This window comes from Anas acuta, chromosome 16, assembly GCF_963932015.1.
Source record: "Anas acuta chromosome 16, bAnaAcu1.1, whole genome shotgun sequence".
NCBI lineage: Eukaryota > Metazoa > Chordata > Aves > Anseriformes > Anatidae > Anas > Anas acuta.
Window position 1 is genome coordinate 6,109,168 of NC_088994.1, and position 13,800 is coordinate 6,122,967.

Consider the following 13,800-nt stretch of genomic DNA (forward strand, 5'->3'; position numbering starts at 1 on the left):
CCTAACATAAAATTAGGAAAAAAAGAAAGAGTCTCTCTCTTAAAACAGACAGATATACCCATCTACATTTTTTTTTTTTTGAGTGCAGGAAAACAAAAATGTTAACCAGCTGTAATGTGAAGGACATTTACTCTGTTCAGATTTTAGGTTTCTTTTTTAAGCCACTTATGTCTAGAAATTCAAATATATCAATGTATCAAGGAAAGGCTTCATTTTCTGTGGTGTTGAAGGCTGGTGACAAGTAATTTTGCATTTAATTGAAATTAGACACAGTACTTTTCTGTAGTATGTCTGCTTTGTTGATCGATGTGGCCACGTGGAGATTCCCAGAGAGGTTTAGATGGAGAAGAAGCATTCACATCAGTGTACAGGAACCTGGGCTGCTCACCCATGCAGGGTGGCCTTGCCATATGATATTCAAACCATGACTTCAAGTCCTGCATCTTACACAAGGACAGAGATATTTATTTTGCATGATGAAAAGAAAATACTAATGATAAGGAAGTTTCAATATGGGTATTTTAAAGACTAAAGACTTCAGCACTTTGATGCTGCAGCATTGAATGCAAGTAACTATGATAAATGGATTTTTAGGAATAAGTAATAAAATAAATCTAAGGGACTTCACAAAGTCCTGCTGTTTCTTCAGAGAATGGTGAGCTTCCCTGGCTTCCTACTATTAGTAGACTGTGCCTGGTTTTAATGGCCAAGAAAATTAATGTGAGAAACTGAACAAATCACAAAGGTCTCCTCTAGTTTTGCATTTGTGTACTTAGGTCTCTGAACTCCTGTGTGTGTCCCTTCCCTGAGACTGAATGTGGTAAAGCCATGCTGGAGTCTGCATGGCTTTGGGCACTTGCAGATATCCAGCTGGTGACTCAGTGTAAATCCTATATGCTACTTGGAGATAGTGTTTAAAATAAATGTGCTTTTCTTTCCCTCTCTCTCTCACTCTCTCTCTTTTTCTCCTTGGCTGCTGTTGTCCTATGAGAAAGGGCTCTCTGTGCATTTAAACGTTGATGAACTCTTAAGTAAAGAATAAAAACAAAGGGAAAAAAAATAGTCCCCAGGAGTGTGTGAACAGTGAGGGCTTCTCTGCCTTTGCCCTGATTTTTTTTTTTCTCCTTCAAACAGCTATAAATCTTTGTGCTCTCTCTCCTTGTCCACTGACTCTGCTAGAGGCAAGTGAACAGGAACACGCACAAATATCCAGCCCTAGAGAGTGAAAAAAATGCTGAAATAATCCCTATCTCCCCCCCTCCCTCCCCATTTACTCTCTCCTCTCTCTGTGCTGCTGTGCCAGTTCCAAGACTTGTCAGCACATGCAGGGGATTTATCTGATGCCTTTTTAGTTCCCTGCTATTTGCTTGCAGGACTTAAGCAAGTGAGAATTTTATAACTGGCTGATCAAGGATGAATAGAGAACTGTTATTCAACTCTCTGAAAGCAGCATCCACTGGCCTTTGCAAAGGAGAGGCTGCCTCTTGCAGAATCCTTTCTCTTTCTTCCTTTTTTTTTTTTTTTTCCAGCTATACTGAAAAAAAAAAAATCCTTAAGAAAATTGGCACCATCCAATTTGTCCCTGGGGATTCCCCTGTAGAAGTGGCAGCACATTGCATTCACTGCGAGTCCTGCATCGCTGGGATGCTGCATTCATCCCACCCAGGGACGTGGCTTAGATATCCACGTGCTTCTCTCTGCTCTCAGGGGCATTGGCTGTACAAACCTGAGGCAAGCACACTGCAGGAATGACGTTTTTGTTACAGTTCACGTCTATAAGTACAAGAACTACCATTTAAATAGGAACAAATGGCAACTGAATGAACTTTTTAAATCTTCAAGAACTGAGCCTCCAGAGGACTGGGTCTGTGCTTCTTTGTTCTTTGTTTTTGTGACAAGGCTATTCTCTCTGTGTCAAAGGGATTTTAAGCATTGCCTTTTAAAGAAATGTAAGTTTAGACAATATTAGGATATTCTTCTATTTAGCCTTGTTTGTTTTTTCTATTTAAAGTGTAATGAGAGGAAGTTTGTCATACGGAGACTTAAAAAAGGATGAACAATTGATATTTGTCTGTCATATCAGACCTCTATAGGTCATCAAAGCCTCACCTAAATATGGATTTATCCCCAAATTCTAAAGCTGCTTCCATTTTTAGTACTTAGCAGCTGGGGACTGGGGTCTGAGTCCTTGTGGTGGGTTTGAACACACAGCAGGGCTGCTACAGGGGCGGCTCCATATGGTCTTGAATGCAGTGGTATAGAAATGAAAAATCCCTTACATGTTGTACATGTAAATCGCCCATGAGGTGGTCGGTAGGACCTTTAGATGCTGTGGTGAGCCCGGCCAGAATATCTGCAGTATTCCCCTCTGATTGCTCCTGTGTCTTTAACTGCGGGTGACAGTTCCTTAGCCGCTGTGCCCCTCACCAGAGGTTCATTTTCTTCCCCCGGGACTTCACTCACAGTAATTGTCCCCAGTAATAATCAATAAATCCAAATTATCCTGAATAAAGCCAGATTTATTTAACACAGTGTAACAAATGGAAAACCCGAAAGAAAATCCATGTAAATACAATTTAAAGAGAACAGACTTGTCTGAGACTATAGACTACACAGTAAGTACTCCAGCTGGCCAAGATATTTTACAACACTGTGTAGACACCAGCTTGTTAACTCTTTATATTTTGGAAAGCAGATTTCTGGCTGGGGAAATCTGCAGGCTGCGTAGGAGCTTCTTTTAGGAGCTTCTTTTCTGTAATACCCTCTCTTAAAAACAGTGTCTTGACTCTCTGTTTATAAACCTGCCCAGTAAATAAGCAGCACTAAAAATGGATGCAATTCTTTAACTGAAAAGTCATTTTGGATAATGCCACTCTGGCGCTTCTCATGGAAATGCCTTGAGGGTGTTTTTTATTCTTTTTTTTTTTTTTTTTTTCCCTCTGACTCTGGAGTCCATCAAAATATTCTCTGAAATCATCTATTGGCACTTCACCCTTTGGGCCTCAATGACCCTAGGATCAAATTCATACCCAATGATTTTTGACATCAGATTTCCTCCCCATAGCTTAGAAAACAGAGTGCCATTCTCATTTTTCCATCAGCTGTTTTTTATTTTTCTGTTCCTAGAAGACAGGTTCTCAGAGGCTGTGATTTCAAAATGCCATTTTCCTGGGACCGTTGGCTTCCAGGGCTGCTTCTTTCTTTCTGTAGTGACAGAAGTTTCTCCTTGAGCAATGCTGCTGAGGCTTTCTTTCTCCTGATGATTAATAGTTTGCATTTACAGTTTATCTCTCCTGTTTGGTCTTTAGGTCTGTCACTGAGAACACATGCATAGCTGAGCAGGTGGGACTGCTCTCCTTGGACCACTCCTTCAGTCCCTCTTCCCACTTGAATGTCCCTTTATTGAGCTTTATTTGATTCTTCTCTATAAAGTGCAGTGAGAGCCTGCATCAGTCAGAAAATTAAAAAAGATTTCAGCAGGAGTTTTTTTTGGTGCATTTATACTTTATTTAACTCTTTCTTGGACTAAATGCGTTAAGGCTAATTTGCAAAGCTTTCTGTGTAAGGTGACAGTGCTGTGATGCTGTCCTCCAAGAAACCACCTTTGGAGTCCCAGAAATCAATTGATGCATAGAGGGCTTTGATGTTTTGAAGGCTACTTGAATGAAAAGGAGGCTTTGGCGCTTTAAATGCAGTGTTTGTTATAGCCAGATGTAGTATTCAAGCAAGTCATTTTAGGAACTGCGCAGCTTTGGAAAACTGATTTTTTTTATGTGCTTGTGCATCCAAGCTGAGGTCCACATGTGGCTTGTGCACTAAGGTATCAGTGAATACTGCAGACTTTCCCTTTCCTCCCAAAACTCTAAGGTCCTTAAAAATTTTGAGATTCATGCCTCAGCCAAATATGGTCAAAATTATCCAACACTTTCCAAAGTTTAGTGTGGTTATGTACATGCCCAGAGCGTGAACATGCAAACCTTATTTCCTTAGAGAACAGAGCTAAAAGGAAATTGGCCACTACAATGAAAACTGATAAAAGTATTCAACATTTTTAAACAAAGCAAATCAAGACTTCTTTTACCATGTTCTTGCTTTTTTTCAAAAAACTGTAGTGACCCATATCTTCATATTTGTTTATGTCACTGAAAACAAGATTGTCATAAGTGAAAAAGTATGCAGCAATGAAGTATACCCCAAAATAGCTGCCGATGCAGATAATTTTCCTTCTGAAAACCTTGTTTGACTAGATTATTGTGCAGATCTCAGTGTGTGTATTTAGAATTTGTGGGCAGCTTTTAGCGTGCACACAATTCTCTACAGACACATTCCTTCTCACGCCTGACCTCCGTTTTACATGATTTTAAGCTGTTTTCCTCTTAACGTGAAGCTATTCCCAGTGCATTTCAACAACATATTTAGCATGCCATTAATTTTTTTTACTTCAAATCTCATTCCATCTGATAGCCTGGCAGCTCTGAATACAACCAGTTTCGTTCTCATTACCAGTCCTTTAAAAGAGGAAGACATCTTAAGAATTTCATTGCTTTTTTTCTTTATCATTGTAAATTTCCCATTTAGTCAAAAATGCAGAGATTGTTGTGTTCAGTACACATGCCAGTGACAGAGAGAAAAATAATACGAGTATAAAGCTCAAATTGAATCAAATGCTGTCATTATATTGCAAATAACTGAGCATATTTGTAGAGTCATCCTTTGTGATGTTTATCCCTGCCCATGGCAGGGAGTTGGAACTAGATGATCTTTAAGGTCCCTTCCAACACAAGCCATTCTATGATTCTATGTGATTTTGTTCTTTTATTTTTTAGAGTCATCCTCTGTGCAGGATTTATATTTTTTTTCTGAGGGGGGGGGGGGGAGTTGTGGGAGGTAGGGGTGGAAGGGTTGATTGAAAGAGTTGTTGTCCACGAAACTGGTTCTAAAGCCAGAGAAGATAATCGGACCCAAAGATACGCAAAAAATGGCCACCTTCATCAAAAAGAAAAGAAAAAATTAAAAAAAGTTACCTTACTACATCCTCATGTCCCATACATTCAGCAGAAGCACAGTTGATGGTATGGTTCAAAGACCATTTTCTGCTCAAACCTGGGGCTTCAGCGAGACCATATGGTTTTGCATTATGAATATGCACAAAGCTCTGCCAAGCAGGACTGGACTTACAACTGGGCCCCAGATTTTGAGAATATTGCAGTATTTCATCGCTCACACATCAGCTTTAAACAGGCAAGCTCCCTGATGGCCTGTAACATCTCAGTTTCTGAAGCATCAACGCAGCACTGGTAGCAGAACTGCGAACACTGCTTTTATTAGGTTTTACGGAGATGTTGCGAAGAAGACCAGGTCTACCACTGCCCCCAAATTCTGGTAGGTGCTAGTAACAGCAGGGGCTTCAACAATCACTTTTGGTGCTTGTTTTGCTCCCCTAAGAAGTGGTGCAGTTTGGCTCTTTGGGTCCCTGCCCATCTTTCAACAGAGTGGCCCTCAGAATTGGAGTCAGACATGGTCTCACTACACTAGGCACAGACAAAGAGTTGTTCTGTTATCTATCTCCCACAGACGATCTTGAATCATTGAAATCAAACTTTTCTAAATGATTTTTTTTTTTCATTTTTAAATGTTTTGCAAGGGCTTGCTTTAATTGCCAAAAGCTCCCTTCTGTCTTATTTTTAAACAGAAGGGTTCTGCCTTTTGTTATGAAATGATTCTTTCTGTTCTTAAATTTGACTTTTATTTTTAGCAGAAGACTTTACATGTTCATTGGCCAGATCCTGCATTAGGGGAGACTTCCGTTTTAAAAGTACTTGAAGAGAGTTGTTTTTATATTGTCGTCCTAGTTTTGGATAGGAAAATATTTCAAAGCTTAAAATCTGATGGCATGGAAAACACTTTCCTTCCACTTCACTTTTTTTTGAATAGCTTCCTCTGTTGAAATACTATTCTGTTTCTTTTTCTTTTTCCTAGTAGCCATCAATAATTCATTACATTATAAGGAAATGGATAAAGCTGGAACAAATCATTTAATATAGCATTTTCCAAATTCATATCAATGTGAGCTTGAGTGTGCGGGATAGAGAAGGTGATTACCATTTTCATCAAGTAAAAGAAGTAGAAGAACTTTACAAAATATTCTGTAACTGATATATCCATAGAAATCTGTGCTCCCTGGATGTGGCACAAACCTAGATTACTAGAAACTATAAATATACAGGCTCAAAAATTATTCAGTAGCTGTGTATGGTTGGGCTGCATATTTCTAAAGGATTTAAAGACTATCCAGGAGTGATTGCTGCTTTTTTTCCTGAAGCATTAAATGAAGCCTCCGATGGTGGACGTCGTCATCTGAAGCAAGACGGTTTCTGCCACGGAGACCTTTCAACTCACAAATATAGAGCAGTTCTTTTAATAGAGCCGCTGGCTGGTTCCTCTGCGTGGAGCAGCACCTCTTCAAGCCCCACGGTCAGCAATGTTAATCAGTTAAGCAAAAGCTGTGCACATGCTGAAATTCTTTGCTGACGGGGAAAAGCAGGCTGAAACGGTTTGCAACCTGCGGAGACCTAAAGAGAGCGCTGAACATGAAAACCACTGTAACACCCCCTCTCCCAGTTAATTTCCCCACTTTCGAGCCTTTGTGAAGTAAGCCTGCAAAATCTCCTGAACATGCAGGCTCTGCCCAGCCAGCACTGCCAGCCTCCAGCAGGAGCAGTGAGCAGCATCGGGCGCCTCCAGGAGTGTTGAAGGGGGACCTCACCTAAGAGCGGCTGTTAACCTGAGGACAAGTGCAATTGCTGCAAAGTAGGGCTAAGGGGAGGCAGGTTTTATTTAGCTTCTCTATTGGCGACATCAGCAAAGTATCCGATGACTTCACTTATTTAATACTACCTTAAGAACACGTAGCTTGTAGGGCAAATATGCCCACTATGGTCTTTACAACGTTTTAGCCATGGAAGTCCATTTCTGCTTGATTTATAGGATGTGGGACTGGTAGTTGTGTGAAAAACCAGTGGTATTCTTTCCATGCTCTTTCTCTAGCTCATACATTATGCTAATGGTATTAATAAGGATTAATGTGAGCTTGAAAGAGTTAGGAATGCACCCAATATGTCAGCCCTTTGGCAAAGCCATGTCTTACAGTTATCAAATTTACAAATCTACCTCACAAGGAAAAAAAAAAAAAATCAACACACAAACAAAAAGCAAGCAAACAGCAAAACCAAAAAGAAAACCCTCTTGCAGGCCCAGAGCTGAAGGCGGTGGAGGAGTCTGAAGAGAAGAGAGGAAGAGAGGAGAGGGGCAGCTCAGCCCCGCTGCAGCACGGTGCCCCGACGTGGCATCCAGCTGGCAACCACAACCGCACATACACCGCCTTCTCACTCAGCAGATCTGCTCTTAATTAACTGCCTGTAAATCAGGATTCATTTCATAACTCTTTGGAGCTGGGCTGCATGAAGACTACAGTACCTGCAAGCTGAGTTTCTCCTCTGTGTGTACGTGCATGTTTCAGCTGTAATTGCGATCATTTTTTCTCACTAATTCTACATTTTGCTTCACAATCCAGAACTCAAACGGTCTTGAGACAGTAAGTAGTGTTACAATACAATTCATACTGCAAACAACAGGTTTTTAGCAGTAGCAGCAGGGCAATTACTCCATGTGAAGACACCAGCTCCCAGCGGCAGCACAGGGCTGGATGGTGCTCTGCAGTGCCTGGTGCTGAGCTACAGTTTCCAGCATCAAAATGAGCAGGAATGTAACACTACCTAGGCCGCATATACTGGAAATATGAATGAGGACTGCTTTTCTGAATGAAAATTAAAATTAACCCCAAACCTGAAAAATGCGTGTTTGAAAAGGCCCTTGCCAGATTTGAGCTCTATGTGGGAAAAGCCACTGGCAGAAGTGGCTTAGAGGGGCCGAGACAGAGATGCTGATCCTAGCTGAAAACTCAGGTGCTGACTGCTCTGGGTACCTTATGTGTTCTTCAGGATTTTTCAGGGTTGTAGGCTGGTGTGTTTTATTTCAGAAGAGCTGAATTTGGAGTTCCTGTGCTGATGCCCTTAGAAATGTGCTCAGATCAGAAATTTCCTTTACTCACTACTTTCTGAACCCACCCAGAAGAAACCTGAGCAACTTTTCACTCCAGAGTTTATCTAACTTTACCCGCTGTATCCCTCCAGTAACAGCCCTTTGGCTTTTCTGTGGGATGAGTGACTGGCTGTCCATCAGCAAAAAATGAAGCAGGCCTCTTCCATCACTGTCCTTTCATTTCTAATTTACATCCACTAGCACCTCCATATATATTCCTTATTTTTGGCTTCTAGAGGGAAGCTTTTCATGCATTCATCATTAAGCAGAGTGAGCCAGTCCATCAAACACAGGAGAACTGGGGGCAGGCAGGAGGAAGGTCTAAGTCCACACCTTTGGGTTCTAATTTCAGTTAGATGGTGTTAAAAGAGATCATCCTCTGTGAAACAAGGTCAATGCAACAGCAGCAGCCTGGCCTGCAGAGCACTCCCATATGCCCAGCTATTAATCATCCCGTTTCTCAAGTTGTACCAACCAGCTTAACTCTGGAAATATCATTAACAAGTAGCTAAGTGTTAAATTGCCAGGCATTTCCAGAATAAGAAGGGAAGAAGAATGAAAAGAGCAACCTTTTTTTTTTTTTTTTTCTTTCTAAAGTCTTTATTTTTTTGTACTCCAGCCAGATGGAATTAGGGCAATTGTTCACTTGCAAATACTATGGAGATTAATGAGGTCCAGAGGCAGAGCCATGAGAAAATAGAAATGTAAAAAAGCAGAGTTTCCAAAAATACAGCCACCACGATACCATAGGGATGGATCAGTTTGAATGTTTCATCTCATAGCTGGCTGGGCAGGCTGCCTTGCGTTCTCAACTTATTAAAAACCCAAACCTTTTTTTTTTTTTTTCATCCTCCCAGGCCCACCACCGTGCAAACAGAGCTCATGCTTACAGACTCGCACTTCTCTGCCCAAAGAGTCATGGGCCTAAACTCTGCCAAGTGTTTCAGAATGCACTTAAACTCATCTAAATGTTTTAGGCTACTTTGCATTTCTTTGGTGAGTTCTCTTTGAATTAATTTGTGCAGCACTGACAAAGTGTTTTCTCAGTTTTATGGGAGAGGGAGGGAGCGCAGGGAGGCTGTTGTGATTAAACTGGAGACTCGGGCACAGATCTGGGCACTTCACTGAGGTGTGCTGTGAACCTAGCAGGATGTACAAGGAGCCTTAGCCTATTCTGCTGCTGGTAGAGGCCCTTTGGTCAGAAGCTGAACATTGATTGGCATATCCGAAACTCTAAAGAGTGAATCCTTCCCGTCTTCTCCAAGGTCAAAAGGTAATTTCCACTTGATTGCAAATTGCAAATGCCAAGATTGCACCCTCAAACATAATTCCTGCCTGCGCTGGGAGGTGCAGAGACTCCTCAGCTACACGTCACAGCTTCCCAGGGCACCACGAGGACAAAAAACTGTCTTGCACAGGCCTTGTGTTATGCTTCTGCTTGCAAAGTGCTTTCACAGCAGCAGAGATGATCCACAAAAGAAAACAGGAGGGATATACCTGCTCATCTTCAGCTCTCCTTACAAAGAAGCGAAAGTCCTCTAACCTGCATGCTTGTACAAAAGCACAGCTCTGCCGTGAGATGCTAGGAGGTAATTGCTGCCCACTTGAAGTTGCCATATTATGTAATAGCCTGGTATGTGAAGCCATTACTACAAAAATATCTGAAAAAGAGTTACCCAGCTTTTTTATATGCCCATGGTCATTACAGTTTCTTAGTGTCGAGTTTGTGTGCGGAGAAGGAATGGGGAAAGGAGCTTAGAAAATAATAAATTTATTTTTATGCTTTGTATCTTTTAGGTGGTGTTTTAAATAGTTCTTATTTTGATAGTAAATTTGAGTCAGGCTTTCCTAGAGAAGGAAATACTGTTTAAAAACATTGCTTTAAACTCTTAGAAGTGGTCTGAAACTTGCTGTATTAAAGCATGGAAAGGAAAACTCATGAGGCAGGTACTGAAAATTTTCAGTACTTAGTGCATGGGGCAGTCAAATTTAAAGCAGCTTAAATGACTCTTGTGTTTTACCTGCTGTTGCAGCCACACACAGATCTTGTCACTTTAAATCTTCATTTGGCAATTTTCTGCTCCGTAACAGTAGGGTATATACTTGGATCCACAGAAGTATAATATTCCAACAGCTGTTTCCTTTGCTAGCAGTTTATTTAAGCACATTATTTGGTGCAATTTAGACCTCATTCAGAACTGCTTCAAAAACTTAAAAAGACTCATTTCTCCTCCTGCGTCTGTCTGTCTAATACCACTCCAGTCTTCAGAGCTCCCAGTTCACGGTATCATTTCAGCCGTAGTTAACCAAACTTCAGTAGGAAAGGCAAAAGATTTCAGGCTAGATTTAACCTTTATGTGGATGCCAGAAAATCTTTGGACATAGAAAGAAAGAAGAAGAAAATGCTTCTGTTGAGAGTAGCAAGAGGAGTGTATTGCTTTCATTTGCAAGGGCTGCTCCAGAAGTTGGCTTGTATAGAGCAAATTAACTGTTTTGAATGAAATATGATTTGGGTTTAAAATTATATGGGAAATTCTTTTTCTCTATGCTTTAGCCTCTGGAGCTCAGACACATGCTCTTAGAGCTGCTTGTGTACCCGGCTCCTTTGGAAACAGCAGGATTTAGGATCCTCAGCACAGAAAGAACATTTTTTTTAGAGTGGAAATGATTTTAGAGAAGCAGAGGGAAGAGAGGGGTTATCTGCAAGATCTAAGGTTTGTGAGATGGCAGAGATGGCAGTAGCATCCCCTGCCTCCCTGTATTTTCTGACAAGTACTGGCAGACAGCAGGGTGCCTAATGCTGGCTCTCAGAATGATACAGCACCCACAGATTGGAAAAGCAAAGCCAGATTTGGGTAGGTAACTTAGATGAACATGGCATTTGAGGCCTTGAAACCTGAGTTTCCGACCCAGTTTCCTACACCCTGCCAAAGGCAGGATTCGTGAGTCCCGCCCTGCGCCCGCTGCCCCAGCTGGCTACGCCGGGCCTCCTGCCCGGGCCTGCGTGAGCCGCAGGAGGGGCTGGCATCGCCCGTCCTGGTGTGGCTCAGCCGCTAGATAGCCATCTCCCAGAGGTAATTACATTAACCAGATGCACGCAGGCAGTCACCGCAGACTTTGGGTTTTCCAGCAGGCTGCCAAGATCTGGGGCTGAGCCGGGCGGGGAGAGAAGGGGGGACGATGGTGGCGGAGTGCGGCCCTGTCTGCTGGCAGCGGCATGAGGCGTTTCGGCAGGGACCCTGCCCCGCTGCAAATCCCTCGGCAATTTTGAACAGGTCTTTCTAGGTTAGCGCTGCTCCTGCCCTGCCGCTGCTATCAGGCTGCATCTGATGTGGGAACTTTTCCTGCGTTATAAAGCAATTTGTAGCGGGCAGCGGAGTGCTTGGTGGTTAGAGGGAGGAGGGCAGGGAGGCATCACTACACCCACCGGCTGATCCAGGCGTTTCAGCCAGCCCTCACAGCTCAGCCTGGCAGATTAAACCAGCTGCTAACATCTGAACTAGCTCATTTTAAAGATAGCTTTTGTAGGTTAATCTATAGCTCAGGCAATCTCTGCCTGCACTCGGTCATCTATCCGGGCTGCATCCTTCTCTTTGCAGGAATTTTGTCAGGCCCACTTGCCACCAGGAGACTAATTGCTGGCATTTCACCAATGCTTCAAGTATCTGGGCAAGTCATTCTAAAAGCCCGATGACTCAGTTTATCCATCTGTGTAATGGGGCATTCCCTTTGTCTTGGTGCTGTTGAAAGGCATAATGAGATTGAGCAGAGACGTCGGGCTGCAGGTATTCAGCGTCTCCCAGGGCTTGGTCATTAGGTCTTGATGAAGCCAACCTTGCTCATGAAAGGAGAGGCAGAGACTTTCAAGAGTCCAGCGGGACTGCCCAGATGAGGAAGTGCTTTCAGCTGGAGAATTTGGTTTGTGAAGTGCTTTGATGCTCTTTGGAGAGAAGTGGCTATAACATGAAAATTCTTGCCCTTGCCTATTTTAATGAAATATAACAAAGTTTATTTTAGTGGGTTTCACTTCAAAATGTCCTTTTGTGTCTGAAGAAGACAAAGTGGCTTTGTCAGCTTTGCTTGTGAGTTAACAAAAGTATTACTTTTGAAATAGAGCTGCTAAAGAACAGACTTTTAATTTAGCGGCACTTGGTCCCATTCAATAAATGTTTCACCAGACTGGCAACAGCTAGTGCTTGTCCCAGCGCTAATTTTTGATGCAGATTTCTCCAACCTTGGAGAAAAGAGACATTGAAGAATAAAGTTCATGAGAATCAAGGCCAAAAAAATCCCCTTACGTGGCTCTGCTGTCACAACTGTACAAACGCAAGCGGGCAGCAGATGCTTGCCCTAGAGATGTGAGTTACTGCTCCCTGTTCTACCATGAGCATGGGCAGCTCTGGTCTAACTCTCTGGGCATATGTTTCTTTGGCCTGTTTTTATTTTGCTTGCTTATATGACAAGCACTTCAAAGAAGGTCTCTTTTGTGTTGCTCATTATGCATCTCTTTCTGTAATGCCTGACCCAGTTAGCCCTGGCGTTGTTTGGATGTGCTCATCCTGCTGCAACACTGATCTTCACAGTGGTGTTGGAAGAGCGGATGGTTTAAATGGCTGGAGGGTCCTGTGAAAGCAAGGGGGCACCAGCTTGGTCCCTCACCCAGAAGTTTTGGGATCACTGAATACCAGTGCTTTTAGTGCCTTTACAGGACAACATTTCTACCCTTACAATTGTCAGGTATGAGACCAGGATGTCTTTCACAGGGAAAGAATTTGCAGCCGTAGCCTGGCACAGATACTGCACTACACAGCTGAATAAAGCACAAGGAAAATTCATCCTCCTGGCATCTTTGTCCCCCTGCCCAGTTCCACACCTGGCAGTAGATGTCATCAGTTCACAAATGTCACTTCATTACAGCACTTTGTCCTTTGCTGTCTACTAAGTTGTATGTAACAACAGTCATTGTGGAGGAAGGTTTCAAAGTCCGGAGAGATCATTCCAATCTCACACAAGATGCTAGCCAGTCTTTCCCAGCTTGTGTATACACATATGTATTTTAATCTAGTGCCACATCTTGATGTTCCACTGTGGGCATGCTACCCTGTGAGGGCGAGGGGTGAAGGACTCCTTGACTGCCGAGGCATCTGTCCCTTGGAAAATCTCAAAAAAATAGTGTCTCTGAGGGAAATGGCTCTGGTTTGTCTCCTCTCTTCCCCATGAGGTACACAGACAAGGCTGTCTTGCAAATTATTCTTATCTTTGTGGAAGCTAATGAAGACTTATTTTTTGGAAAGAAATCTGCGGACATCTCTTGCAGTCTTGCTCCCAGGGTTTTTCTTTACAGCCAAATACAACTGAGGTTTGGAAATTCTTGTGACTTTTATGTCTCCCTAATTTTTCTTTGTGTGTAGATTTTTTTTAAAGACATTTTGTTTTTATAGTGATCTCACAAACCACTTTTCTTCTGATGTTGTGCAGACCGAAAGGGATTCCTAAATCAGCAGTAGAGAAGCACAGCTCTGCATTTCCAGGGCATGGGGCTTGTACTAGGATTGGGAAGAGAAAAAGTAGCACTTTACATAGCTCACACTTGCCTACTAACTGTGATGAAAAAAATCATTATTTCAGAATCAGAAAGAGCCTGGTATTTCCAGACCACACCTGTTGGACTGTTTCTTTCTGTATTGCGCATCCATGCAC